The sequence below is a fragment of the Chamaea fasciata genome, unplaced genomic scaffold, assembly GCF_029207755.1.
Source record: "Chamaea fasciata isolate MVZ Bird 193981 ecotype frontalis unplaced genomic scaffold, bChaFas1.0.hap1 SCAF_2, whole genome shotgun sequence".
In the NCBI taxonomy this organism is placed as follows: domain Eukaryota; kingdom Metazoa; phylum Chordata; class Aves; order Passeriformes; family Sylviidae; genus Chamaea; species Chamaea fasciata.
In genome coordinates, this window is record NW_027094087.1 from 65,392,260 (window position 1) to 65,420,094 (window position 27,835).

Genomic DNA, 27,835 nt, shown 5'->3' on the forward strand with positions numbered 1-27,835 from the left:
CCATTTGTTTTAGTACACTGTGAAGTTTGCTGTGTCTGAAGTCAAAGAACATTGAAAAACTTATCTAGTAGGAAACTGATATTTTAACTAAACTTATTTTTAAATACTTGAGAATTAAAAACAATTCCACATTACTGGGAATTAACACTGTGGAGTTACTGACAAAAAGCAGAATTTCAAGAGAAGTCAAAATGTTGTGTGCTGCATGCCAATCACAGAAGAAGCTTGGTGTGACTTAGATATTAAAAAATAACCATCAGTGACCTGTTGGTAGAGCTGACATCCCAGGAATTGGTGGTTGGTGGTTGAACACACTTCTCAAAAGTATGTGAGTAGGAATGAAGTCTGCATGAGCATGAGACGCCTACACCAACATGTCTTCTGGGAAGGATACTTCTCACCTAGCTTCAGAAACTGGACATGAAGTCTCAACCAGTCATCAGTGTCATGGAGAGAAAAATCTCCAGAGAAAAATTCATCTTCTGCTCAAACACCCACAACATATGGACAGACATTCCTCCAGGAAGTTCTCTTCAAGGACTGTGGAGGGAGTCAATATGACCAGCTTAGGCTGGGCAGGTCAGCTGAGACAGTCTGAAACTCTGGCAGCTCTGCTTTATAACATACATGACCTTTCCTCTCTGCCTTCTGGCTGGAAAGGTTAGCCACACACAGCTTGCAGCCATGCTTATTTTTCTTACTTTCTACCAGTTCCGGCCTCTACCAGTAACATGTGCAAATGACAATCTTTATACAGAAGCTACTAGAACCTCCACTTTCATGTGTCTTGCTCCACTTTGTACAAAATTATACTATGTCAACATACATATTTCAGTGAAGCAAACCTATTAAAAATTAACATTGTTTTATCTTTGAATGAAAATATTTCTTACATTAAATGTTTAAATAGCCAGTGAAATTAAGTTCAACATTTATACTAAGATGTTTTTAAAGCTTCAAACACAAACAATCATAATAAAAAATGTTCTTGTTTAATCTACAAAATAAGTACATTTGATTTTAATTATCTGGATAATGACCAAGCAAGTACATCAAGCACATCTCTTCCAAGATATAATGAAAGGAACAGAGGAGCAAACAATATCCCTGAGAACAGACCAACACATCCTGACTCCAAAGATGACTCCAGTAATGAAAATCTGTCTGCTTCAAATGACTCATCTTCTGAGGACTGCACTGAAGATGTTGAAATTCAGGATGATGCATGTGAAAATAAAATTATCAATATGAAGATGAGGAACAGCAGTGTATCACTGAAGAGCTATTTGATAATAATGAAATTGAGGAAACAGCTAGTGGTACAGAAACAAATGAAAGCAGAGGAAATGTCAGTGGCTATAGTGAATCAGTAACTATTTCTTTACATGCAAGAGGAAGAGATAGAAGACAGTGAGGAAATACACTAGACAACAATGTTTCTGACTGAGTAATGAACTGGAAGGACTGAAAATGTTAGATTAGAAAGAAATACATAAATACAAATCCAACGGAAAACCTTGTTGATGAACAAAGACTGTTAGCACACTGCATTTAGGACTGCACAGCAATGCAGTGACATTATTACTATACCCAGATCCTGAGAGGGTCTGAAAAGAATGAATCAATGGCCAAATGAATCAATGGTAGATACTTAGGTCCTCTTGGGATTTGACTCTTCATTTTCACTGAAATCAAGACTCATATTGACTATATAAGGAAATAATTTTCTTCTTATCTTAATTTTCACATTAGCTGATGGTACTTGCAGCAGTACTGATGAAAATGTACCTGATGTAACACCACCACAGGAAACGAACAATCATAATGAATCTCCTTCTGCTGCTGAAGTACAAAGATGCTAGAACATACATCTGTTTAAAAATAAAACCAAACAACAAACAAACAAAACCTAAAGGCAGATTTTTTAAATACAAACAAGTGTTTTTATTACCAGAGTCTTCCTGCTTTATACATTTACTTGTGGTTCTTCTTCTTTCCTCTTTAAATACATTTTTCATAAATAACTTTTAAAAATATTAATCTCTTTCTATCCCTCATTGTCACACCTCCACAGAGATTTCCAAAGAATTTAACTTTCTACTATCTCTGTCTAATTGTCATTGTGTGATGGCTGATTAATCTCTTTCTTTCTTTTTCATCTAAAGATAATCAGTGGTTAACTGGTATAAAATATCAGTTCCTGAAGCAGTTAATGCTCTGTCAGACCTATTTTTAGAAGTTTTTATCTTGACCATAAATTATCACCTTCATCTGATTTTTACATAGAATTATAATTCACAATATTCTGTTAGAGAGTTTTACGAACCAAAATAACACAAAACATTTACTGAGCTTTTAACCAAACATGTCCTTCATAATTTCATAGCAAGTGCTGTTTTTTCCTCTTTTTCCTCTAGGCTTAGTCACTGTTGAAGTGTTGGGCCTTATTTTATTTTTTAGACAACAGGACAAAAAACAATCATAAAAGAAGGTGTTCTTTTACACAACACCCAAATAAATTGTGCAACTCAGATGATGTTGCAGAAGCCACATCTAAACAAAGCCACATTAGAATGTAATTTGTTTTAAAGAAATTACATGTAAGAATGGGGGGGGGGGGGGACGGAAAGTGGTTTCGAACTTTTGAACATAAATATTACAGACAAAACCACCAACAGAAGACCCAACACATGCATGGGACTCTGTGCTAATGATATCTAATGACATGCATTCGAAGTGTGTAAATGCCAAAGAGAATTTGTTCTTGTAAAGCAATAATTTTATCTCCAGATGGAAAGAAGTAGGTTGGGTTTGGGGTTTTTTGAGAGGAAAGAGAAGAGCTTTAGGCTTTTTAGACTTTAACATGTTTTAGATATGAAAGTCAAGGTTTTGACTCAGCATAAGTAAGGAACAAACAGTTTAAAGGGTCAAGAAAGGCCAGAAAGTTGAATCTGTAATTGAGGATGTGTCTAATGGTGATTGAAGCAGCAGGAACAACTAGGAGCGTAGAGCCAACTTAAAAGCCAAACCTATAGAGACAGTCAAAAAAAGTGGAGATGAACAAAAGCTACTGTTGTAGGTGTAAACAATGTCACTGGACATAAATGAGAGACAGGGTGAATAGAGGAATGAAGAGTCACAGCAGCCATAAATGTGGCATTTAACTCATGGGTTTATAAGGGGAGAAGGGAGACAAATGTTTGCTGAGACTTGTACAGGTAGTTGATTTCAGGAAATGTTACTTCTCCCCTAAAATGAGGAGATTAGAAAATAATACAAATGGACAGTAGAAACCACATGGAGATTTCAAGAAGATGCTGAGAATCTATGAATGATGAAAAATCCATGAGGCCAAGACTAAAGACCTTATAAACTGGGAATTTGAACAGATCATAAAATAAGACAGAGAACTGATAAGAAATATCAACAGAAGAAAAGGAGGAACACTAAAATGAAAGGGGAGCCTGGCATGCACCTTTTTTTCTTTTTTTTTTTTCTTTTTTTTTTTTTTTTTTTTTTTTTGGTAGGCTACTGCAGAAACAGAGAGGTGCAGCCCCAAAAGTTAGTTCAAGGGGGAAATATCAGAGCTATGATCAACAAAAACTGATTGCTTTGATACATTTCCCCTTCCCAAATAATGAAAATATTTATTAGGTACTGCCAGCTTCTTTACATTGTTGCCTGAAGTTCTGAGGGAGAAAACAAGTATTAAATTTTCCCTTTTCCTTAAAAATATCAAGAAGCAAAAAGAGCAAATTGAGAGGATAAAACTCTCAAATAATTTTTCAAAATGACATGAGAATGCAAAAATAACAGATTCTCTGTTTCTACACAAGTCAAAATTTAGAGAAAAAAAAAGATAGAGACTTGCACACTCATATAGCAAAAGCACTGATGTAAATTGATGCTACCTAGTTACTGTGTGGGGAAGCATATTGTATTTCAGAGTATTATCTGTATCATAATTCAGGTCAAAGAACACATTTAAGGTATCTTTTATGATTCTTGGGCAAACTTAGATGAATAAAGAATGAGCTGAATAGTTTTTGATACTACAGATGTGTAAAAATCAAAGGAAAAGAGCTTCCATTCTCTCCTTTGAGCTTTCAGAATGCCTTTAGGTCTTTCCATTAGAAGACAGAAGTCCCTTAGAAGGATCAGAAAACAATATTCCTTTGGGAGCAATTTGATATCTGTAATACAGTTGGCCTTTAAAAAAAAACCCGCAAAATTTACTGATGAACAAATTTAATGTAAAAATACTTAAGATAAAAAAAGCATTTTAGATCTCTTAGCTTTGCAAAGTCAAATATACAAGTATGTTTTATTTGAAATAATACAAATTATCCTACATTATCTAACCATCTTGGCTATGTAACCAAGCACTCCAAAGGCTTGTCTGACTATTATAGACATAGGAATAGAACAGAAAAATTGCCAGTGCTACCACACAATTTTACAGAATGCAAACAAATGAAAAATATTCATGACACTGTTGAACACTGCTATTTAAACTAAGTCCTCTTTGATATACAGAGGATTCATGCAAAGATTGCAAATCAATCCACACTTAGTATATGTTTAAAACACAACCAATATGTATACCAGGAAAGAGGCATCAGTTCAATAGTTTTGAGGCAGCTCCCTGATTTTGGGAACACAACTAGAAGGGACCAGGTAGGTCCTAGTCCCAGGTGCTGACAGTTGTGAGCAGCAGATGCTAGGTTCAAGGAGGTCTGATGAACACCCACTCCAAAACCACCACACCCAAGGGGGACAGAGCCATCCTCTTGTCCATGTCACAAACTGTAAAACTAAAATGCAGCCCAAACTATATTGTGTCCAATCTGTGAGATTCCTCAGAGTTCTGGGCCTCTCCAAAAAAACAGGGACATGGCCAATTTAACTGCCTACATCCTTGTATATACTTGGCTGCAAAACTTATGCAGCGAAGTATAAAATAACCCATGTCTCCCTGGAATGTTGTTCTTGGGAGAAAAAAAAAATCAGTTGTTTTTCTGAAATTCAGCAATACATTTGGCCCTAAATGTTTTAAAGATGTACAGAGTCCAAGTACAGAACATATTTTAAACACCTTAGAACAAGCAGACTCTGCTCTACAGCTGCCATAGAGTTTTAGTTTCCATAAAAAAATTAGATTTTAAAGCTTAAAATTTTAAAATATCCTTCCTGTAAGACACTGTTATTGCTTACCACCTGCTTTACAGGTGTGAAAGAAGATGACTGTCTTCAGGAAAAAGAGGAAAGATCCTGCTAAGGTTTCTCAGCAGACACATTACACTGTAACTACTGTCTCAGTTTTGTCTTTACTTTCCTTTGTTTCCTCTATAACAGTAGGACAGTTTTTCTGTCCTGGAATGTAAAAAGCGACCTTTTGAAAGTATTTTGCTTAGAACAGCCAATTGGACATTGCAATTTTGCCTCTTCAGGCTTTGTATTCTTGAAAGGATTTATCTCAGCTAACTTCAGTTGTTTAAAATATTAAATATCTCACCTGAGGTGGGTATCCAGCACCTTCTCATTAACTATAAAGAAGAACAGCACATTCATGGGGTAAGCTACCCTAAATAAATGCATAGGGTAGGTAAAAAAAGGAGACTCTTTGAGAACAGTCTTTAGGAGGAGAAATTTTTGGCCATCTGTTGAGTAGTGCTGGATGCCAGGGTCTTACAGGGCATTTCCGGATTTGAAGGGGTGGTGGGGAAGAGGAGTAATACAGTGTTTCCCTCTTTCATATTGTTTTATTCAGACACACACACACACACACAAATGTAGAGGCAAACACAGGGTAGATAATTGTGCTCATCAAACACAAGACTGCAAATTACTTTGACCGTAATTGTCCAGCAATACATTACTGGCAGAACATAAGGAGAACTGCTGTAACTGAATTTGAATGGACTTAACACTTGACTTTTGATCACCAGTGAAACACTGAGCAGCCCTCTGTATATTGATGAGGCACCATTTACCATGAGGTGTTGCCTTCCTCTTCCTCTACCCCGCACAGATAAAGCTGTACTTGTCTCCTGACATAGCCTAAGACCAGTAGTTGAAAAAACAGGTAACCTTAGCAATTCCAACTCCAGGAGTGAGTGCTGGAAAGGAACCAGAGTGATGGTGCATGTTGTTCTGGGATGGGTGCCTGTACAGAGCAATTATAAACACCTTTTTGTTTCCCCTATATTTCTTTCCTTTTATTTTCCTTTCCATTTATTTCCTTTTTTCCCCTTTATTTCTTTTTCTTTCTCTCTCCCTCCCCCAGTACCCACTGGAAGTTCGGCATCAAATGGCTGAGAAGCCAAGTCTGAAAACCTTAGAGCTGCTCCCTATTGAAGTGCTGCCATCAAGACCACTGAAGTAGAATAGGAAAGGAAACAGGAATTTCCCCTTCGAAGCCTTGCTTTAGTGATCCTGCCATGACAGCACTTCAAAGAGAAGCTGTTCCTTCCCCTCCCAGGCCAGCTTCCATCCTCAGCAACTCTACAGAGCAGCTGGGCTCATTAAAGCCCTAACAGCACAGGAAACGGCACAAAGAACTAAATGAAGTTAAGCACTTAATTTATTTATTTTGATGTATGAATTAAACAACATTGTCATAAATCTCATAGCAAATCCTGGCCACATCAGAAAAAGAAGCCAGCAAACATTTCCGAGGGAAAACTGAAAGTCCCTTTAGTTCTCCAGATAAGAGTTTTTATTTGTCAGACTCCATCCCAAAATCTGCTTTACAACAGGCTGATTTAGATCAAGGCAAAACTACAAAGAGGAAAACCCCTACGGAGAAGAGCCCAGATCCTTTTTAAAACAACTGAGTTCCAAAGCCAGACAATAGGCTAACAAAAGGATGCTACCTCTTTAAATAGGAGTTTTAACTCATCCCTTTCTAATTATTCATGTAAATTAAATTCTACAAGTGAAGAAAAATTCATAAAAGTCGTACTTATTCATCTCAGAGGGAGATCTGGCATATGAATAGTGCCCATAACCTCGGAAGGTGAAATGTAGAAAATATCACAGGCAACTCCCACCTCAAGTTAACTGAACCAAAAAAAGGGAGAATCTTGATGTGAAGGAGACTTGAAGGAGATCCTCCCTAATCGCTTCTTAATAGACTCACAGTCCTAACATAGGAAACAAATCAGAAATTCTGAGGACATGTAATTGTTAATCACTAGCATTCACTTTCAAATTCAGTCAGAACTTAGAAGCACAGACAATGAACATTATCACACTGAAAAATAAGACTTATTGCTAAGGGTATTCACAGATTTCTATAGTGTACTAAAGCAAAAGCTCCAGCCATGACAATGCCATTGTACTTCCATAGCTATTTATTTGCCTCCAGTGAAGAGAGGGTGGAAAAATCATTATCAGTTGTAATCAATATATTTCATAAGCAATTTTTTTCTGTAGGATTTAGCAATACTAGATTTATCGTTCTAACCTGTTCAAAATACTTATTAGACTTTAAAAAGATGAAACAGACTGAGCTTCCTCGGGAAACAAAAAAAAAAAAAAAAAAAAAAAAAAAAAAGACCAAGAGAAAGAGATTGAATTAATAGGTTTTACCACACCACCACACTCTGTATTAATGAACATTGTGTCAGAATGGCATTGCAACTTGGAAAACTGAAATTCAATATTTTTTTTCATATTTCACGTCCTAGAAAAAGAACAGTGAGGTTTGCAAACAGGGTTTTAGAAATCATCTTTAGTGTCTGTGGAATTAGCCACATAATTTGACACAAAAATGGTTAAAAGTATGAGGGAAAACTATATTAAGGATAATTAGGCACGTGTTTATTCAGTGCCAAACCAACAGACCCATACATGCCTCCTATTCATTAAACCTTCCTATCCAGAGGCATGAAGGGAAAACCCACACTGGGGTTTTCTCTGCCTAGAAAAGCTACGCTAGCAGAAGTGGTGTAAACCCTGGTGAGGTTTCCAGGTCATGTATGTTTTGTTGTTTTATTCCACTAAGACTTCCCAGTATAAATAGAGCTTACCCTGACAAAAGAGTACTTTACTTGCTAAAATTTTCTAAGCCAGGTCTTCAAACAGGAACTCTATAAGGGAAAACAGGGTTTTTTCCTTTGGTGTTGTCATTGCCTCTACTCTTCACCTTCTGTCAAAATTGAAATAATTGTGAAAAAAAGTTCCATTCTGGACAGCAGAAAGTACAAATCAAAATTGCTAGTATAGCCCTCACCCTGGTGTGAATACAATCAGAATATATATCCATGTGTATGTGTGTACCACTCTTCCGGAATGCAGATAACTCTTGTACAGAACTTTCACATCTATACCTGTATTTATCTAACTATTCCATATACATATACATGCAAACACACACATTTACCATACGGGGATATGTAACTGTATCCATAGCTAAACTGCATCAATGTAAGTGTACTGACACAAAATACAGGTTACCCCTCCACCAGGTAACAGAACAAGACAGATTCAAAGTGCAAGCAAAGCCTAACACTCTACCAGAATTACAATGGTAGTCAGAGATGAAAGTTCCCAGAAACATCTTTCCCTTTAATTGGGCCAGTTACTGGTTCCCCTTCAGTGAGTTTCCTGACAGGAGCCCCTATCCTCAGAAGGTTTGCTGCTTACAATTGCCTGCTTCAGCCTCTCCTTGCATCTAATTGCCAGCTATCTTGTGTTGCAGATAGAAAGACTGATTGCCAGGTGTGAGGGATGGGTTTTTCCTGTATCAACAAACTTCTCTGTGTATTTTGTTTGGTTTGTTGGCCGTTTGGTTAGTTGGTTTTTTGCTTTTTGGGGTTGGTTTTTGGGGGGTTTTCTTGTTTTTTAGTTTGGGGGGTTTTTATCTTCTAGTGGTCTGATATTTTTTGGTATTTAAATGAGCATCCCTTTAACCTAGGGTAGCTCTGCTGTGTGAGGAGGCTGGAAGGATCCAAAAGGGCTCTGCATCTGAGTAAAATGGTGCAGGTGAGACCATCAGGTGAATATGTGTGTGTGTGTGTGTGTGTGTGTGTGTGTGTGTGTGTGTGTGTGTGAGTACATAGATCAGGACAAGGAATGTGTTTCTGCGCCTTGGCTGGTTCATGTCTCACTGTGTTTTCTGCCCCTCAGAGTCCCTCATGGTGGATCAGAAGTAGGGCTGTTACTAGATACCACATTAGAAACTTACTACTCCTGAGTGAGATCCAGCTTTGCCAGCAGAATTGGCTGGTTTTACTCCAGGGAGATTAACAGCTGCTAAATACAGCTATAGCATCCTCATTTAGCCAAGAGCAAAATCTTACCAGGTACAGGTTCAGGGCTGGCTCTGCTCATACAAATACAATTTCATAACACATTTCTTTCAGAATTTCAAGAGATATTGAAGATTTTTCTGTGCCATGCTATTCTAAACTCATTTCTTGAAAGATTATTTAGCACTTCAGTTCCACAGAGCTGTGAACTAAAACTCTATGCAAAGACAGACAGGTTGTGCAGGATAATAACCCCCCCTCTGGAGTCTGGGTCCTGACTATCCTTGGAGTCTTGCAGAAACTTGTACAAAATCCTCTAAAGATTGCTAGTGAAATGCTGAAATTCCCCTCCCTATGCTTGATAGATTTAATAGGTTCTCCAAAACTCATTCAGAGCTGGCTAAACCTATCCAACAGTAACAACATTAACATGACATATTTCCCAGCACAGAGATAAGCAACATTTCTGAGAGGTCAACAAGGTCAAAAATAAATTTCTAACACTAAAATACTTGACAAATTTTTTCCAACCATACCATATTACTTAAGTTTCTATTGCAGGGATTTATTCCAGTATGGTAAGACGAGAGATCAAAACTGGCCTTACAGCTCAAAGCTAGTTACAAACTTAACTCCAACGACACTAGTGTGCTTCCATAATTAGCCCATCAAACAGGGAATGTACTTGTCAGCCTGTGAATGCATATACAATTATTCAGCAATGTTTAAAGGAGCAAAGGAATAAACATGATCAAAGAGCATCCAAGAATTAGGGATATATCATTTTAATCTCTGAAAATTGCGCTACACATCAAATGCATGACAAAGAGAATAAATAACAGACAAATCTGATTTATAAACTTTGAATACCACCTAGGGGTTATGGTGACATCATGCAACGAACAAAAGAAACTGAATTTAAGGTTAAATTTCTTCTTCAAAATTCAGCAATTTTCTTTTCTATACATTGAAATGGATCTCAAAGCTATGTCTTTCACACTCCTCTGGCTCTTTTGTATGTTTACATTAACTGCTCATATCCCTTACCCTCGGTTTCCAAGCTGTTGAAGGAAGCCATAACCTATTGTGGTAAATACAATTATTTGGTTGCCTCCACACTCTTTGATGCATGTTTTTAGTTGATCTCAAAACTATAGTTACTCCTCCTTATCACTGAAACCTAGCTACATTAGTAGAATTCCTTCCAGACTTTTTAGGTACATGTAAAACACAGTAAATATACGAGTGATTTCTATTCTGTTTGATCATACAGGGTAAGCAGCTCTCAAACCTCACAACACTCATCTGCTCCAAGAGCTCATACCTCTGCACAGGTGAGATAAGCTGGCGCAGTCTCTGCGGGTCCGTTTCCTTGCAGCTACCCTGGTTCCTGGCTCGAGCCACATGGTATCAGCCTCTAGCATCAAGACAGATATGAAAGACTCACACAACAATTCTTGTTATCAGGTGTTTGGATCTTGAGCTGTTCGATTGAATTACATCAACCATGGTGTATTTACACCAGTTGGATACCAAGGCATTTGGGTATTTTTTCAGTCACAGAAATGTAGGAAGAACAAAGAGGGCAATCCTCAATGCAGCCCAACTCAAAAGCAAAAACACTGGCATGCTCTTTATGTTTCTTGTTATGCATGTCAAAGCAAAACAAGCAGCAGGCAAAAAGTGTGTCTAGACTCTGCCTCAATTTTCTGTTTCATGCTGATTAAGATGTGGCTGTCGTTTGTCCCTTCCACTATTGCTTTATGCAGGATGAACCAGCTCAAAATCAGGTTTGTACTGTACTTCTCCAGGTGGCAGGTGAGGAAGGAGATCCATGCAGCCAGAAAGGACAGTCTAGATGAAACAAGAGGATAGGACAGTACAGCTTCTGTGCAGTGCCATCAACAGAGTTTTACACATAATGATACTTATGGACACAAAGTCTTGCCCTTGTGAAGCTTCTGTGCAGCAAGACTGCACATAAACATTCACACAAATAAAAGTCTACAATTAAAGAAGAAAGACGCTGACATATCATTGTGTAATGGATATCTGCCCCATCTGCTCCTCCTGATTAATACAGCCCTGATACAGGACCCCAGCTCACCCAGAGTCTTTCAGCTGAATCTTCATAAGCCCTTCACTTTCACCCCAAAAAACCCCAAAACCAAAACCAAAACCAAAACCAACAAAAAAACCAAACCAAACCAAAACAAACCACAAAAACCAAAAATCCCCTCCAAACCCAAACTCTCTGGGTTTTTTTTTTTTAAATAAAACCACTGAAAACAACAGAGAATAGAAACGAAAGATTTAATAAACTCTTATCCTCCTTGCCCACTGGCAAGATGTGCTATTTTCTTCAGGCTTGTACTTTGGCCAACAGCTTTTCTTGTGCAACAAGTTTTGCTTGTCTTCCCAGGTCCTTGGGAGGAGCCAGAAGAATTTCCCCACTTCAGTGCTATGGCTGCTTGTCAGCTTTTTGCTTTCCATGGGCAGTCACCATCCCAAGTACCCCACAGGTTCCATCCCTGTGGTGCCTCTCACTCCCTCCCTGCCAACATCCTAACACCTGGGAAAATTCTCCCAGAACTTGGTCCCAGGGATGAGCCAAGGTCTCCCTGTTCTTTAAACTGCATCCCATAACTCCCGTGCATCCACCAAAATAAAGGAAAGAAATGCCTTCTTTTAAGCTGCCTTTCTTGGCTACCTCTTTAAAAGGAAGATGACATACATTGATCAAAAACTAGCCAGAAAACACATCAGCTAGGTGCCATCTATCACAGGTCTCCCTATCCTCAAGTAACTGACAATTCAGCTTTATTCTCTCTCCTGCCCTGTAGCTCACCATGTGCCTCAAAGCTCTCTGAAAACAGGTATTGATCCAAGATGCTGCAAGGATAGAGCCTTTTGAGCAGCTCTGTGCCATCATTTTTCCTGAGGATCTGAACATACAGAAAGGCTGGGTCAGCTCAGACTGAGCCTGGGCTTAACCTGGGCAGGTGCAGGAGTGGCAGTGTCTGCCCCAGCTGAATGCACCCAGGACAGTTTCTCTGAAGACTTATTGGCATGAAACATTTGCTCTCTGCAAAGGTGTATTTTTTATTGCTCAGCCACTCTCAACTAGGTTAAGGTTTTTTTATTACCTTCGTCAGCTTAGTATCTGTCACTTTCAATTTTACTGACTCATATTTAAGAATAATGTTAATTATTTTAATGTGTTTGCTGTAAATCTAGGCTATGCTAAGAGCCATAATGCAAATCATTTGCAACCTGATTCTTGAATTATAATTAAAAACAAATGCTTTGTATTGTTTGTATTTCCATAGTGTTCACAAAGCACTGAGGGTTCAGATGTGACTGCAGAAGAATTATATCAAACTCGTAAGAAGACTGGCTTCCTATCTCTAATTAAAACAAAAACAATATTAACAAATGGGTTAACTATGTCAGGTCCTGAATAGTTGTTTCAGACATCTCTTCTATCGGACATGCAGCATTAAACAAGAAAAAGGAAAAAACATCAACATAAAACAGTGAATATAGATAATTTTCCTGATGGTTTGGGTTTTTTTCCAAAATAAATATATATAATATAAAACTAACAACTCTTAGCATATACTCACTTTTGGAGTGCAGCGGCACAGGCAGCAGATATTTCATAAACATTTCAGAAAATGAAAAGCTCTTGAATTTAGGAAAAAAAAAATCAATTCTCTTCAGATTTTCCAGAAGTATTTAATCTAGGCTTACAATTTTCACCTTCAAAGTTTCAAATATAAAATATTACTCCCTGGGTTAAAAAGAGATAAAGTGACTAAAATCTGCCTTCTAAAGAAAAAGATTTTGCAGGCAATTTGTAGAGAGATTAATAGTGTGTGCAGTTACGCCAGATTCTCAGAATAAGGCAAACGAAGAACTAAACATATATCATTTACTTGCAAGTTGGAAAGTACCAGCTTAATAATACCAGGTTAGAATGAGATACCAGTGACATCAAGTCACAAAATTGCCATAAGACAAAGTATTTCCATGATACTTTAGAGGCTGTGTTGCAGAAACAAACAGCTGGAAAAACAGTCTATAAAATGTTGAGCCAGCAAGAAAGAGTAGTCAAGAATAAATAGGGAGCTATGAGTAGTATTTTGCCATCTGCTGAGGAATTAAATACAAGGAACCTATAGCACAGAAGTCCTGCTTTCCCTACTAGTGGTGTCATCCAGATGAGAACCTCACAGCTCTGGCCTGGTCCAGAACGCTGGTGCTTGCTGCTAGCACTTTTCCCACAAATTTTCATTTAAAGACTCGTTTTCATTTTCCCTGTGATGCACAGGGAATCACAACTGGGCCCTTCCCTTCCACAGCTGTTTGTAATATGTCAGTCTCTACCTCTTAGACTACAGAGAAGTGACCTGACTTACTGTCTTGCACTAAGCTTATGTGATAAAAGAAATCAAAACAAAGACCCTGATCCTCAGCATTTGCATTTTGATATATAGAGCTATAAAATAGTGTTTTTCTATTTGTCATCTTTACCAAGGGACACATTTTTGGATTGGACGTGCATCTATACTGCTGTATTATCATTCCCAAACCTGTGTGATCTGTTGAGTTGGGAACCATATAACAGGGAATTTTGGGTTTTACTGTTCTTAGAAGAGTTTTTAAAATGTTCCTCTATACAGAGGCAGTCATGTGTGTGACACTATGCATAGATGTGCATCTCAAGAAGCTCTAGACTTTTATTGTCTGAGAAAGACCTTATCAACTCATTACTCACAAATCACATTACTTTTGGCAAAAAGTTTCTTGAAAATATTTTAATCTTCTTTTGAAACTAGTGTATAGCTTAATTTCCATCCTGCACTTACAGCCCTAAATCTGGAAGACAGTTCCTACCTCACTTTTAAATATCTTGGAGGAAGAAATATCAAGAAAATGCCTGTGACAGTGTCCCCAAACAGGGGGGTTCTGGGAGCAAATAACTTGACCCAGAATTTCAGACAATGGGACCTCAGAGGCAAGTTCACTGCCTGAAGAGTGAAGGGGAAGAATAGGCAGGATATCCAGTCAAAATAATTGTGTGGGTTTGGTGCCAGATTTATTACATTGGTGTGGTCCAAAGTGTTTTTCCATGCTAGGCTGGTAATAACACCAGTGTTCACTTTCACAAATATAGAAGTTTCAGGTGGATAGTCAATAGAGGTAAATCCCGTTTGAACTGGGTATTGACATCAAGTACTTTCTTGTCATACTGATAAAGATGGGGGCACCTGAGTTGCAAGCCTGAATCTCCCCAAATGCAGGCTCACTAGCACATTACCTTGCCCTATACAGCCCTACCACACAGGAAAAGTGTTTTTGATGAGGTATCCCTAGCAAGTTTGCTGTTCCTTGTGGCTAAAAACTGCAGTGATCTCACCAAATCTGCTATTTTGTCTAACCAATCTCACACTGCAGAACAGCCAAGGTCAGTCACTGTGTCCTCGATGAAGCCTTAGAAGAGAAGAAGCAATAACCTCTCTTTCCTCGCTCCCTTCTCCTCTATTCCCTTTTCTGTTTTCACTCCTCATGAGTCCTGGGGTATACATGATTTGTTACTTCCACTGTACAGCACAGTCTCCTTTTGTTTCTTTATCCCACAATCAATCAGCCTGTGAAAATAATTCTGCTTCTAGACCAACACAAAATTACTAGAGTAATTAATCTTGTTTCAAATTCTGGCCATCTGTACAGAATCTCAAAAGGCAGGTGCTTAAAATCATCTTTGAGAATACCTGTGGAAAAAATACTGATCATCCAGCTATTTGCATACCTACCACATTAAACACAGAGAGGGGGAGCTTTGAAAATTCTGGCATAGATTTCAATGCTCTCTGCAATAATCTTAGATAAATTGCATTCTGCCTGTGCTTCAAAACCCCACTTCAAACACTTGTGCCAGCAAAATGCTGCCATTTTAATTCTGAGCAAACAGTGGATCACCTGCTGAGTCCAATGTTAGGTCTAAAGTTTTCTGTCATTTAAAAGCAGTCTTCTGACTTAAATATAAAATCAGTGGCTTACACAGTGAATCATTATAAATCTCTTGCAAGCTTTTAAATCAATCAGTCAAGCTTAGAAAGCAGTGATTTGGAGAATCATAGCTCTGAGGCTTTGGGGTCTTTTTGTATAAGAGTAATAAAAGTAACTAATTTTGTAGCTTTTACGTATAGTGGTTAGTTTGCTTTTTACTTCCCAAGGACTACCCAGGTTTGACTAAGTAGGTTTACCACATTATTTGGGAAAAAATATCCATTATTTAATATATTTAAACCATTAGATAGAGACTAACACACAGAAAAATCATTTTTGTTCTTCTTAAACATAAAACCTCATCTAAAATGATCCTTTATGCAGAAGATGTATTATTTTCTCATTAAGATCATTGAGACTGAAAGTCCTAAATGCTTTTCAGGGCAAGACTAGACAAATAATTGCTACACTGGTGGCAAAAGTACTGTCACCTAGAATTAAGGGTGCTTAGCACTTTCCATAAATACAACACTGTTTCCAGCTGCTCTAAACTTTGGAAAAGCTGAATTACAAAGTTGTCATTTTCTATGCCTCTGCCTGGCTCTGGCATGTTTGTCAGAGAGAAGCAGAAATTCAGCAAAGGAATTTGGGGATTTTTCAGAATAAGATGAGGGAAAATTTTTATTAATGAAAACTGTATTTGACTTCATACAGCTTCCACAACTTTTCCCATTTGTCTAAGGACTATTGGACACTAATTGTGCTTTTTAGTTACCATCATAACTCCTAAGTGTTGGATGAAAAATGTATCTTTGTGACAAGCGGCACAACGTTTAATTTGCTGTCTCTTCTTAATTTTGTGTGTGCTTAAACATATATATTTACATGTGTCTACATTATTTATATATATGCATATATCTATGTATAGGCAAATATATGTACAAATAATATCTATGTATTTGTGTGTATTTCTTCTTCTTTTATACTGTTATGAAAGTTGTGCCTAACCATTAGAAAGGAAGGGTGCCTGTTCATTTATTTCTGTTATTTCTACTCTGACAGAGGTGAACCTTCTGAAAAGAGAGGGCTACATCTTTCCTGAGAATGAGATTTCTTTCCAGGGGAAGTTTTGGGGGCAGTTTAAGGTGGGAAGACAGATGTACGTAAAGTAGGCTGGAAAGCGAAGGAGCAAAGGAGCTGGTTGCAGTGGAGAGGTGAGGGAAGTCACATCCAAACCTTAGGGCTGACAGAAAGCAGGATATTTTTCATGACCAGAGGAGTGGCATGGAGTCTGTTTAACTTAATGAGGAAAATAATCTTGCCTCTCTGGAAAGCCACGATGGAGAAAAATAAGAATCAACCCAGAAAGAGATAACATGGAGAGTCATATTTATTTCTTTTACTTTATATTGTGCCACGGAAGATGCTTACTAAGGACAGATTTATTGGGAGGGACAGTTGTTATCTATTTTGACTAAACCAAGTTTTACTGACCAGAAGCCCAAAGATGCATCCTAGCACACTTGCTGTGCTGCGGCCTCACGACAAGGATCCAGTTGATCCAGGTCTTGTTGACCTTCATATCCAAAGGCTGGAGATTTTGCTGGTCTGGGATCTGCATCTGCCCCTCAGCTGCTGGCAGAGCTATAGGTTTCTCAATTTAGGTGCCCAGCTGGCTCTCTGTAATACAAAAGAAGGAAGAGAGATACTTTAGGGGTCTGTGAGTCATTTTCCTCTGCTCAGCAACACAAAGTGCCTTTGGCTGTGGACCTGAAGTTTATGCTCTGTGCCAAATCCCTCTTGGATATGTTTCCGGAGGGAAAGAGGCACCAAGAACAAAAACTCACAGATAATTGATATTTGCTGTGATTTTTCCTGATGTGGTGTTTGTGATGATGTGAGGAAACCACTACAGTTCAGGAGAAGCCACAAGCAATCAAAGCAGTATTCCATCCATTTGAGTCACCTGCCTTTGATAGCAGCTACCACTGGTTAAAACAAGACATAAACTCAATAAAAGAAAGTAACAAAATCTCCTCTGGAAAAAACGTTTTTCCACCATCTCTGATGGCTTGGATAGGTTTAAACTATAAAATGGATAGGAACAGACACTCTATTTTATCAAACTCAACAGTGCATGTAGTCATTTTGTGCAACTATGCTTTTAAGTTATATTATTTCAACAAATACCAGGTTCTTGGCTCCTGCCTACTCTTAAGATAATGTGTTTCACATATTGATTATGCCTTGTTTAATAGAACATTTCCTTTGATCCATTTTGCTCTTCAGCTGCATGGAGAGCTGCTTTGTCCTTGTGCAGTGCAAGGCAGAGACAGCCCCTCACCTGAACTTCTCCTGGCTTCTGTGAGACTGAGAAGTGCTCAGCCTCCTTGAAAACAAAAAAGCTAATCATGTGACTTGTCATGGATTTCAGAGCCCGAACTTGCATGTTCTGTGTTATAACAATTCCGCAATTAAGCATAACCCGTGATTTTCTTTTGCAATGACTGGGCCCCTCTTGCTTTCACATGACAGCCAGAAGCTATTCTTGCTATTGTTATAATATTGCTTAAGTTATGCACGGAATTTAACATGCAAACAATACAAAACTTTATATATATATATATTGGCCTATAGTTGATGGAAATAATATCTTTACATTTGGTCATCTTCAGATCAGGCGTAACGTTCATTTTGTTCCTAACATACACTTTGTTCCAGAAAATTTTGCTTGTAATTCCCTGAGCTTTGTGCCTTTCTGCCTATGGTACTGCATTAACATACTTTTATTGAATTATATTTCTCATTCATGTTAACCGAAAAAAATTAAGAGCTTGCAGCTAACTAAATTCAGGTAGATATAACATCATAGGAGCAGTGTTTGAATAGAAACATGAATCAGGTAATAAATAGCTCTCTTTGATCATTGTTTTTAAAATCTCTTGAACCATACTTTGATTAGTTCTATTTAATATTTAACATCTGGTTAGTCAATTTCAATCTGCAACGAGCGCTGCTGGAAAAATTCTATGCTGACTAAATACATTTATAATACTACAAAGCTGACACGTAATTGATTTTAGTTCCCATAAAAGGATTATGTTAACATTTCTTAATCCATATATTAGGGTTTCGTGAAGTCCAGTGAATTCACACTAGGGGTACTAAGTGTTTATTTCTTATCAATATTTTATGTAAAAATGATAGGACTATATTTTAGCCTAAGTACTACTTGCTTGCTTTTCCTCTGGAAAAGAGCTAAAATGCAGAAAATCGCTGCTGTAGCAGTGGTGCAGTGAAGGACTATTTGGTGTTTTCTGGTTTTATATTAGTATAACAAAATCCTACTGCATGGAAATTTAGCATAGCAGCAAAGTACCGAAGATTGTTTCTCCTTCTACTAAAGGAGATGGATGTTTGGGTTTTTTTAAATTTTCATAAATTAACAAAAAGTAAGAAATTCTTGCCTTGGCTTTTGATTTAGCAAACATAGCTTTTCAGGTCAATGTGAGTTTAGGAAGCCATGAAAATTGCCAGTAGCTGCTGCTGGCTGTACCCAGCTGCCCAAGTTAACTCAGGCAATTTGGTAACTGTTTATCTCCAGTCTAACCTAATAAGTACTATATTAATAGCAAATTTAAAGTCCTTATGTGTCTCCAAAAATGCAGAATTCTTAAATAAAAAAACTGAAGGTCTTTGCCTGTCTGAGGAGAGTTTATTTTATAAAAATTTCCCTGTTTATCTGATAAAGACTGTGTGCATTGCTGTTCAAAACCATAACTAGAAGCATGAGATCAGGCAGTGCGAGTTGCTGGCTACATCTCCTCTTTTGCCATGGTAAACCCATCCCTAATCTAGAATAGTAAGTCAGAAGGGGCTTAAGACAAATACTCGTTCTAAAGTGAGGACCATTTTAGAACCATCCCACTACATAATTTTGGGTCAGGAACCAATATTTTTTTCAAGGCCAAATGCCAAGGACCATTTAATGCTCACCCCTTCACAAGAAATTATCTTAGAGAGAGGTAGTTGATATGGTCTAATTTAGAGAGGGGACAACAGTATGTTAATCACAGTAGCATCCACACAGTTTTCAAGACTGGTGCTCATTTATCATTCTCATACATGAAATTCACATTTGCTTCCCCTGCAATATTAAATAAATCACAGCAGCTTAAAATCTCTGATAAAAATTAAAAACACTTTTGCCATTTCCAGGAAAACATGGAACTGCACACAGTGTTTTTTCTCCTTACACCAACTGTACTGCAGTGAATCTGGATTTCCATTTCTCATAAAGTATTCCATTATTCTTTCCTAGCTATTCCTTTAGATTAAGACTAGCTTACACAAAGAAATGTTATAAATTGTGAGGGATTTGGTGAAGAGAAACCTGAAAATGTTAATTGTGAATTCACCTGAAAATGTGAATTGTGAAAGGCAAGGAGTTGCCTTTGGCCCTTAGAAGCAAAGGTCCCTAGATGACTTTAGAAGCATGTACACATAAACTTCCAAGCATTAGACAGTGTTCTTGTGCCTCCTTCTCTAGGACCTAAACACCTGCTTTCCACCAGAGCCCTTCAAAAGGCAATAGATTTTTTTTTTTAATCTTGCACCTTGCCTTGTGTGTTCCTCACAGGGAAAAAACAGGCATCTGCTTGCAATGACAAGAATGCAAAGACATGAATTTCTGAGGCAGAAAATTACTAAGCAATAAGGACAATCCAGAAATTAGTGCTTCCTACACTCATAGATCCTATTTTATGTTTCCATAAATTATTTTCCTCTGTTCTTTTATCTTCACAAGAATACAGATTTACTGCTTAATAGTAATATTTATGTGAACTGGTAGGCAACTGCACTTTAAACCACTTGTTGACATAAGTCTTCACCTCAGACTACTCATAAAAAAAGCCAAGGCTTTCACTTTGGTTTGTCCAGGGCATCCAGATATTCCCGCTGCTTAGCACATAAGCAACAATTTACATGTTTGGACCATACATATAAAGGAGTGTTTCACAGGGAAAAGACCAAAATGTCCATTCCATTATGCCATCTGTTGGCTGTAACCCAACACAAGAGCTATTATGTATGATACGCAAAATTTACATTATTTGCACTATTAATAACACTTGAGCAACACTGAGACATTTGTTTTGGAACTAGGACCCTTCAGCCCCGAAAAAAGTAGTTAATAATGGAAAGAGTTTATTCCTTAGCAGCAATACTATATTGCTAGTTCTGAACACTCCTTTTTCGAAGTTAGCATATGGCATATAAATGATATATGACTTCGGGGTGTCTTTCCATGAAAAAAAGCCTATTCCAGCCATTGTTCTACCTTGAAACATCATCCCATTATAAATTTAGAGAATTGAAATATAAATATATGATTAAATGTCTCTGTACATTGTTCTCTTACTAGTGTTACCGTTTCAAGTCCTTAGTATAAGGTATGGACAAATTTCTATTGTTTTTACTGAACTCCTCCAACTAGCCAGTCTGAACAGATCTGATGTGGTTGCTGTGCAAGGTACCCAAGCTCAGTGCAGAAAGTCCTTCACCCACTTGTGCAGAAAAGAGCCCCTGAACTGCAGGCAAACCCCTAGGAGGGATATTTAAATCCTAAGTAAGTGGTCAGGTAAGTGCCTGCAGAAGCAGAGGACAGATAGCATATTTGGTATGCTAATAGAAACCTATTTACTGGAGGAAGTGACAAAAACATCAATCAAATCAGAAAGGGCTATTAAGAACCGTTAACTCCCTTTCATATGAGCAATGATTTCCATTGGGAAGTAAATAAATATTCATGACAGGGAACAGTGACAGAAATTTCACCAAAATTACACTCTGGTAAGGTTTCCACACTAGACAAATCTTTAGGAGAGGCAGTTGGCCTGCATGTTGGAAGGGGATTGAGTGTATAAAGAACTCCACACAATTCCCAGGTAATCTATTTCTGTATTCTCTTTTTCTTCCTTGGAAATCTGCTGTAGATACTGTATTTCAATATTGCCCAGTAAATCATCCAAATCTGAGATTTTTAAGGATTTAAAGACCACTTTAAAATCATTAGATGCCCCCACCTACTCATATTTGTCTTGGTACCTTCTCAAAAATATAGTTTTATTTTTCCAAACATAAAAAACCTTGCAGAAACTGATAGTAGATCCTGTTATCTCACACCATTCGAAAAGAACATTTGAGCCAAAATCCATTTGAAAACAAGGCTTCCATCAGTTCAGGAGCTTTTTATGCAGATAGTTATGTCTACAGAGCTCTAAATTTATCAACAATACAAAGTAGTAAAAGGTTATTACGCATTTACAATATCCCATAACCAGACTGGAAAACAAGCACCTGCTGGCTTTTTCTATATTTCTGCAAGAAAGAAATAAATCTTCTACTCTTATTTCCTCCTTTTTGGGCTGGCACATGGGAAGGCAAATTCTAGCTTGGTATATCCCTTTTCTACCTGTACAGTAAAGGAATACTTTTGTCCTTTTCTTAAAAAAAAAAAAAAAAAAAAAAAAAAAAAAAAAAAAAAAAAAATCAATGCAAGTTAATAAATATAACAGCTCACGTTGCATTAGTGCATTAGTAATGTAGCCTGAAATGAAATAACCTACTTACAAATATGGCAGCCTTCCATGCCAAGTTCCAGCCTGGAGCAAATTTTTATGGTTAAGTTATGAACCTCTAAAATGATGACATGTCCTTAATACACAATCTTAAACGTCTCCATCTTTACAATTTCCTCTCTTTTTTTGGTATCAATTAAGGGATATTTTTCAGATGTCTTTGCAGATTGGTTTCTTGCAGAGAGTTAGAATAAATGCTTATGCCTAGTCTCAGTGAATGGAAGAGGTTTTTTGCATAGAAAAGTGGAATATTTTGCCTGAGATCTTAAGTAGAAAAAGGAAAAGGATACCCTGGCTCATTTTTTTAAAAGCCATCTCCTTCTTTATCAAGACTGCATGTCAAAATCACAGGAGGAAGATTTCTTCACTTCTTTCTGCTGAGAGAGCTAGCAAATTGAGGAATAAAGTTTTTGGGTTTTTTTTTCTGTGAAGATTCTCTGATCTTGTAAAAGGGTCTGGCAGATGTTTAATTTTATACTTTTTTGCTCTCTAGATGCATTGTAGGGGTCCAGATGTAAATGTCTAGAACTAGTGCCTAGAAGGTGAAAATGTTTGTAAAACTTACCTGTAGAATTTCATTTCAGCTTTTTTCTGGTGTGTAAAAAAGGTCAGGGATGCAAAGAGAACAAAGTAGGATTAGGAAAAAAGGTGATGATTTTTATAGACTAAAGAAAATAAGGTTTAACACCAAGGGTCCAACACCATTTAGTCATTCAAGGTAGGCATCAAGAGTCACCTGAGATGCCACTTAGAAAGCTTACAGAAGTGGCAGGTATGACAAAAAAAATTTATGGAAAGCTCAAGCTGCAGTTGGAGGCAAAGCCGAAAACCCAGGCTACCTCATGTGACAGCAGTCTCATGCCCAAGCAGCTAAATTTTTCTTGCAGGGTAGGATTCAGTTGGAGATCAGATCTTCCATATGTCAGTGGCTATGTTTAGGTTCTCCTCCTAAGTGAGAAGCTTGATTCAGTTCAGTCTAAATGTCAATATCCAGTACCATTTGAACTGTCTCTTTGTTGGAAGAACTAGATCGTCTTCCAGAGGTACTCATGTCTCCCTTGGGTCCCATGTCACACCTTGCCAACTCTGTGTGCATACCAAGGATGTCTTAAATGGCACGAGATGAGCTCTCTGTAGAGTCAGTATAGGTGTATAGAAACTGAGGAGCTATTTGGTTTACTCTAAAATAGACACACTAGGTGAAATTCAGTTACCTAAAGAAAGGCACTTGTGGCCATTTCAGAGGTTCTCATGGATCAGAGAGATCCTCACAGGGCTGCTAGACATGACACACAACTTTTGGGAGACCTCCCGGGGCAGCAACTAGAATTTGATTAAATACCTCACAGTATCTGATACAACAGTATAAACCTACTCAAGGCATGAATCTCATCATAAACCTTTGTGTCAGTGGCAGCCTAGACCCTATGGACACAGCAGGCATGGCTTAGCTGCTCACTCATAGACACCCTTTTGAGGTGTCCTTGGCATGCTGAACACTGACACAGGGTGACAGAAATTATACAGAACCTATAGGAAACCCATATCCTTCTGCCACAGCTGCCTGAGTCCAAGTTCTCAGGAAAATGCTAGGATACCTCATGTAAATGCACACCTGTGTGTGGGCATCTGATCCTTGTTCTAAACCTCTGCAGGCTGTTAAGGGCTTCTGGAGGAAAGGTCTGGGGGTTTTGCATGTTTGTTTCTTTATTGGTATTAGTTTTTTTTTTTTACTATCTACAAAAATTGAATCAAGGCAAGAGTAGAGGAACTGAGTCTTACTAACCAGAATCACCCTGAATACTGATTACATGCTAGGGAGTGGGCAGGCTCTATAAAGGAAGTTCGAGAAAACTTCTGCCTCTGAGATGCGGAGGTGAAGAGACACTAACTGCTGCACATTCAGTGAATTTGAAAATTACTCTAAGTGCATCTACCCATTTTAAAACTTCCGCCTCAAGCATCCACTTTATTTTTTGTGTTCGTCCTAGACAGCAATTGGTATTCACACGGGGTATATAGTCCAGTTCAACTGTGGCAGCTGCACAAAACATTTCAGATCTGATTTGGATGACAGTCTAACACCAGTCGTGCTGTGGTTCCAACACAGCATCATCACACCTCAGTGAAAAACTGCACCATGCATGCAAGTACATAAAGGTATGAACCAAAGCACATGAATTTGCATACAGTGGTATCTTCAGCTCTGCCCCTAAAGCTGGCATTATTTCCAGCTCGATCCTCAATTTGCTGGTCATTAGCAGCATTACAGTCACAGTATGGTTACCAAATATATAGTGTACCTGTATGTAATTATGTTACTGCAGTCTATCTTACCCTAATGGACAAAAGGGCAGATTCAAGTGCTACCACCTGATCTCCTTTGCATCCCCTTCTGTTTTGTAAAAGGATGTTGTCTCAAACACTGTGTAACTGATAAATCATTACTTAGAGGAAGGCATCTAGTCTCATGTCTGTTTATTGTCCTTATCAATATGCACTTTCAGGCGAGGGATAGAGTTACTTGATGTCAGCTAAACATCAATACTGTGTCACAAAACAGTGCTTCCGATTGTGCTGCTGCATTAAACTAGTATTGAAAGTTCCATGTGTTTCTTTGAATAATATTTTCTGAAAGCTCTCAGAAATAAAGTGGTATCTTGTGAGATCACCAGTCATCTAAAATTTCTTCATTCTAAACCCAGTAATATGTGGGCTTCAGGGAATGACAGCCAATGCTGATGTGTGACTCTGAAGTTTGTGCCTAATGATTGTGGTTGCCAAGTACCCCTGTTCTTTTCACAGTGACAATCTATATCAAGACAAGAGCTGACTCACTAGTCAATGTCAGCCACATTTGCCTTTTGACCACTCTACAGTTCAGCCTTTTTTGTTATGGAATCTGTGAGATGAGATTAGATTGTTGCTTCTCATAACATAAATAAATAATATACAGCTATCAAATGTATCAGCTTTATCTTCATTCAAAGGTCTGAAAAATATTATAGTTACTGTAAGGTTTTAATAATGTAGATTTTTGGACCCTTTCTTTACAAATACCTAACTCTGAAAATATAAATAAATGTAGAACAGCATATGAGGGTTGAAGTTTATCTCAGTTTTTACAGACATGACAATAGATATATGAATTGTAGCTACTTTTAAAGATTAGTATTCTCAGGACCTTTGGAAATGAAAGAAAAGGGAGTGCCTGGAGTGAAACTGTAAAAGCAGCTGCCAGAACTAAAGATATTTAATTAAATCTATTAATTAAATTTGTAACTAGATGAAAAGGGACCAATCTGGTCAGAAAAATAAAACAACAAAAAATTCAGTAATACTTACCTATCTGATCATATTCAAATATAAAAATAGTGTAGGAGATTCAGTTGCATAGATAAGTCAATCAATAACTACTTCTTGCATCCCTTAGTGCTGCCTCACAATGTTATCCATGTAAAAACCACTTAGGTACATGCCAGATGAGAATTTGTGACCAAATTACATGGCTGGAATCTACTTGGTTTTACAAAAAAAGAGATCATTCCCTGGCTGGATTTAGCCCAACCCAGGACAAATCTAATACTTTTAATGGTTTGGTTATCAGAAATTATATTTCCAATATAACTTCAAACACCATTTCATGATCTTTCTTATTGTTGGCTTAGGGAAAGATTTTCTATGCAAGTGTTTACTCACCAATTTTAATAGCTGAAAAATCAACCATGTTTTAGTCAAATCACAGGGTGATGATAATTTCTGCAAATTTAGAGTACCTAGCTGTCCAAATTGTAATGACTACAGCGCCTTTAAGAGCTTCTTTAGGAACCTAGAACACTGTTGTTTAGACCACTGGGTGTAGCTGTAGTCATTCTTGTCCCCTCTGAGTTGTAGACCCAAGACTCAGTCTCATGTTTCTGAGCAGGAATGTGTGGGCACCACTGGAGGTCAGCTTTCCCACATGGCTCAACATCTCTGCTCTTGCCATAAGATAAAATCAGGCTGATTTTTATTAGACTGAAATATCCTACAGGAGGGACTGGGTGACCTTCACTGCTGGAATACAAGAAATGGGCTGAAATGAATTACTGTAAAAAATGGAAGGTCACAAAACTAAGAACTAGTAACAAGAACTTGGATTCTGAGATGGGAGCTTACAAATTAGAAATGACAGAGGAGAAAGAATAGGCTGTGACAGTCAGTCACAGAATACTTATGTGGGCCTGTGTGTTTTATCTGCAAAAAGCCAGCTCCTAGAACACATCACTGATTCACAGAATTTATGAAGATGTTGAAGAGCACAGGGCTGAAGGTAGCCTGTGGAAACCCACCAGTGACAGGTCTCCAGTCTGATGTCACCTCATTCACTGTAACCCTTTGTGCCTGAGCCGTGAGCCAGTTGTTCACCTATCACATGATGTGTTTATCCACTTGTGTGCTGGACATTTTGGCCAGGAGGATCCTGTGAGGGACAGTATAGAAAGTTTTACTGAAATCCAAAAAGATTACATCAGCCGGCTTCCCTTGACCAAGGTGGGTTACCCTGTCATGAAAGGAAATCAGGTTTGACTGTGTTGTCTTTCAGGTGTTTTTCAATACCTCCCAGAATAACCTTTTCCATAACTTTACCAGGCACTGAAGTGAGACAGAAATGTCTGTAGGTTCTGAGGCCCTCCTTTTTCCTCTTCTTGAAAACTCGGATGTTCTCCAGATTTCAGTAGGGACTTCACCAGATTCTCGAGACTGCTCCAAAATCATTGAGAAAAGTTTTGTTATGACATCAGCCAGTCTTTGAGGATTCTTGGATGAATCCCGAACGGCCCCATAGATTTGTAGGAATCCAGCTGGAGCAGCAGATCCAGCACAACTTCAGGGTCAAGACAAATTGATCCTTATCCCAGTCACGACCCTCCAGCTCAGGGCACTGGGCCCCCCTCGGTCTGTCATCCATGTTGAAGACAGAGGCAAGGAATGTGTTAAACACCTCTGCCTTGTGTCTCATCCTGTTTGTGAGGTGACCATCCTCACCCTGTAATGGGCTGATGTTATTTTTGCACTGCATTTTGCCATCAATATATCCTGGCATCTTCAACTCCAGTTGAGCTTTGGCCACACAAATTTTCTGCATGCAGTGTCAAGCAGCATCTCTGTATTTTTCTCCTATACTCACTTCTACTGGGTATACACCTTCCTTTTTTACCCTTAATTCCAATAGAAGATTCCTGTCCAACCAAACCTGCCTTCTGCCTCATCTGCTTCAGTTCCAAAATTTGGGAATTGGATAAATACCAGGGATGTTATTTCCATCATATATAGAAAAATATGAATGTCATCACACATAATTCACATTTCACCTGGAATACTATGTGTGGCTCTTTTCCTTATTCAGGAAAGATGAATTCAGATGAGGGAAAAAAAGTCCAGAAAAAGGCTTATAGATTAGTCAGGGGAATGAGAAGGAGACTGAAGCTGTGGTCACATGTCGCTTCTGCCAGCAGCAATCCAGCCATGTGCTCTTCCTGATTGCATATTCTGCTTACTCCTGCCAGGGAACCTGGATCCCCAGACCTGCCAGGTTATCTCTTCAATCAGGGAAAAGAACAGTGTTAGGAAGTCTAACATTAAATCTGTATATGATATAATTTGGGGGGAAGTTGAAAGATATCTCCTGTCCCTCTGAGTAATGAGCTTTTGGAGTTGCCTTCTTATAGAAGAAGTGGGGGCAAAATTTTTACTTGTTTTCAAGGCAGTTATGGTAGGATAACAGTTAATGTTACATGGCACACTACCCTTAAAAGCATGGAGATGGACAGAGGACTGCTGCTGTGCCTTTCAGTCCCAAGTTCTTTTACCAGTCCCATAGTTGTTTCTATGTATATGAAAGACTTCAGAGATGTATGTCATTTTTTATCTTTACTGCATTAA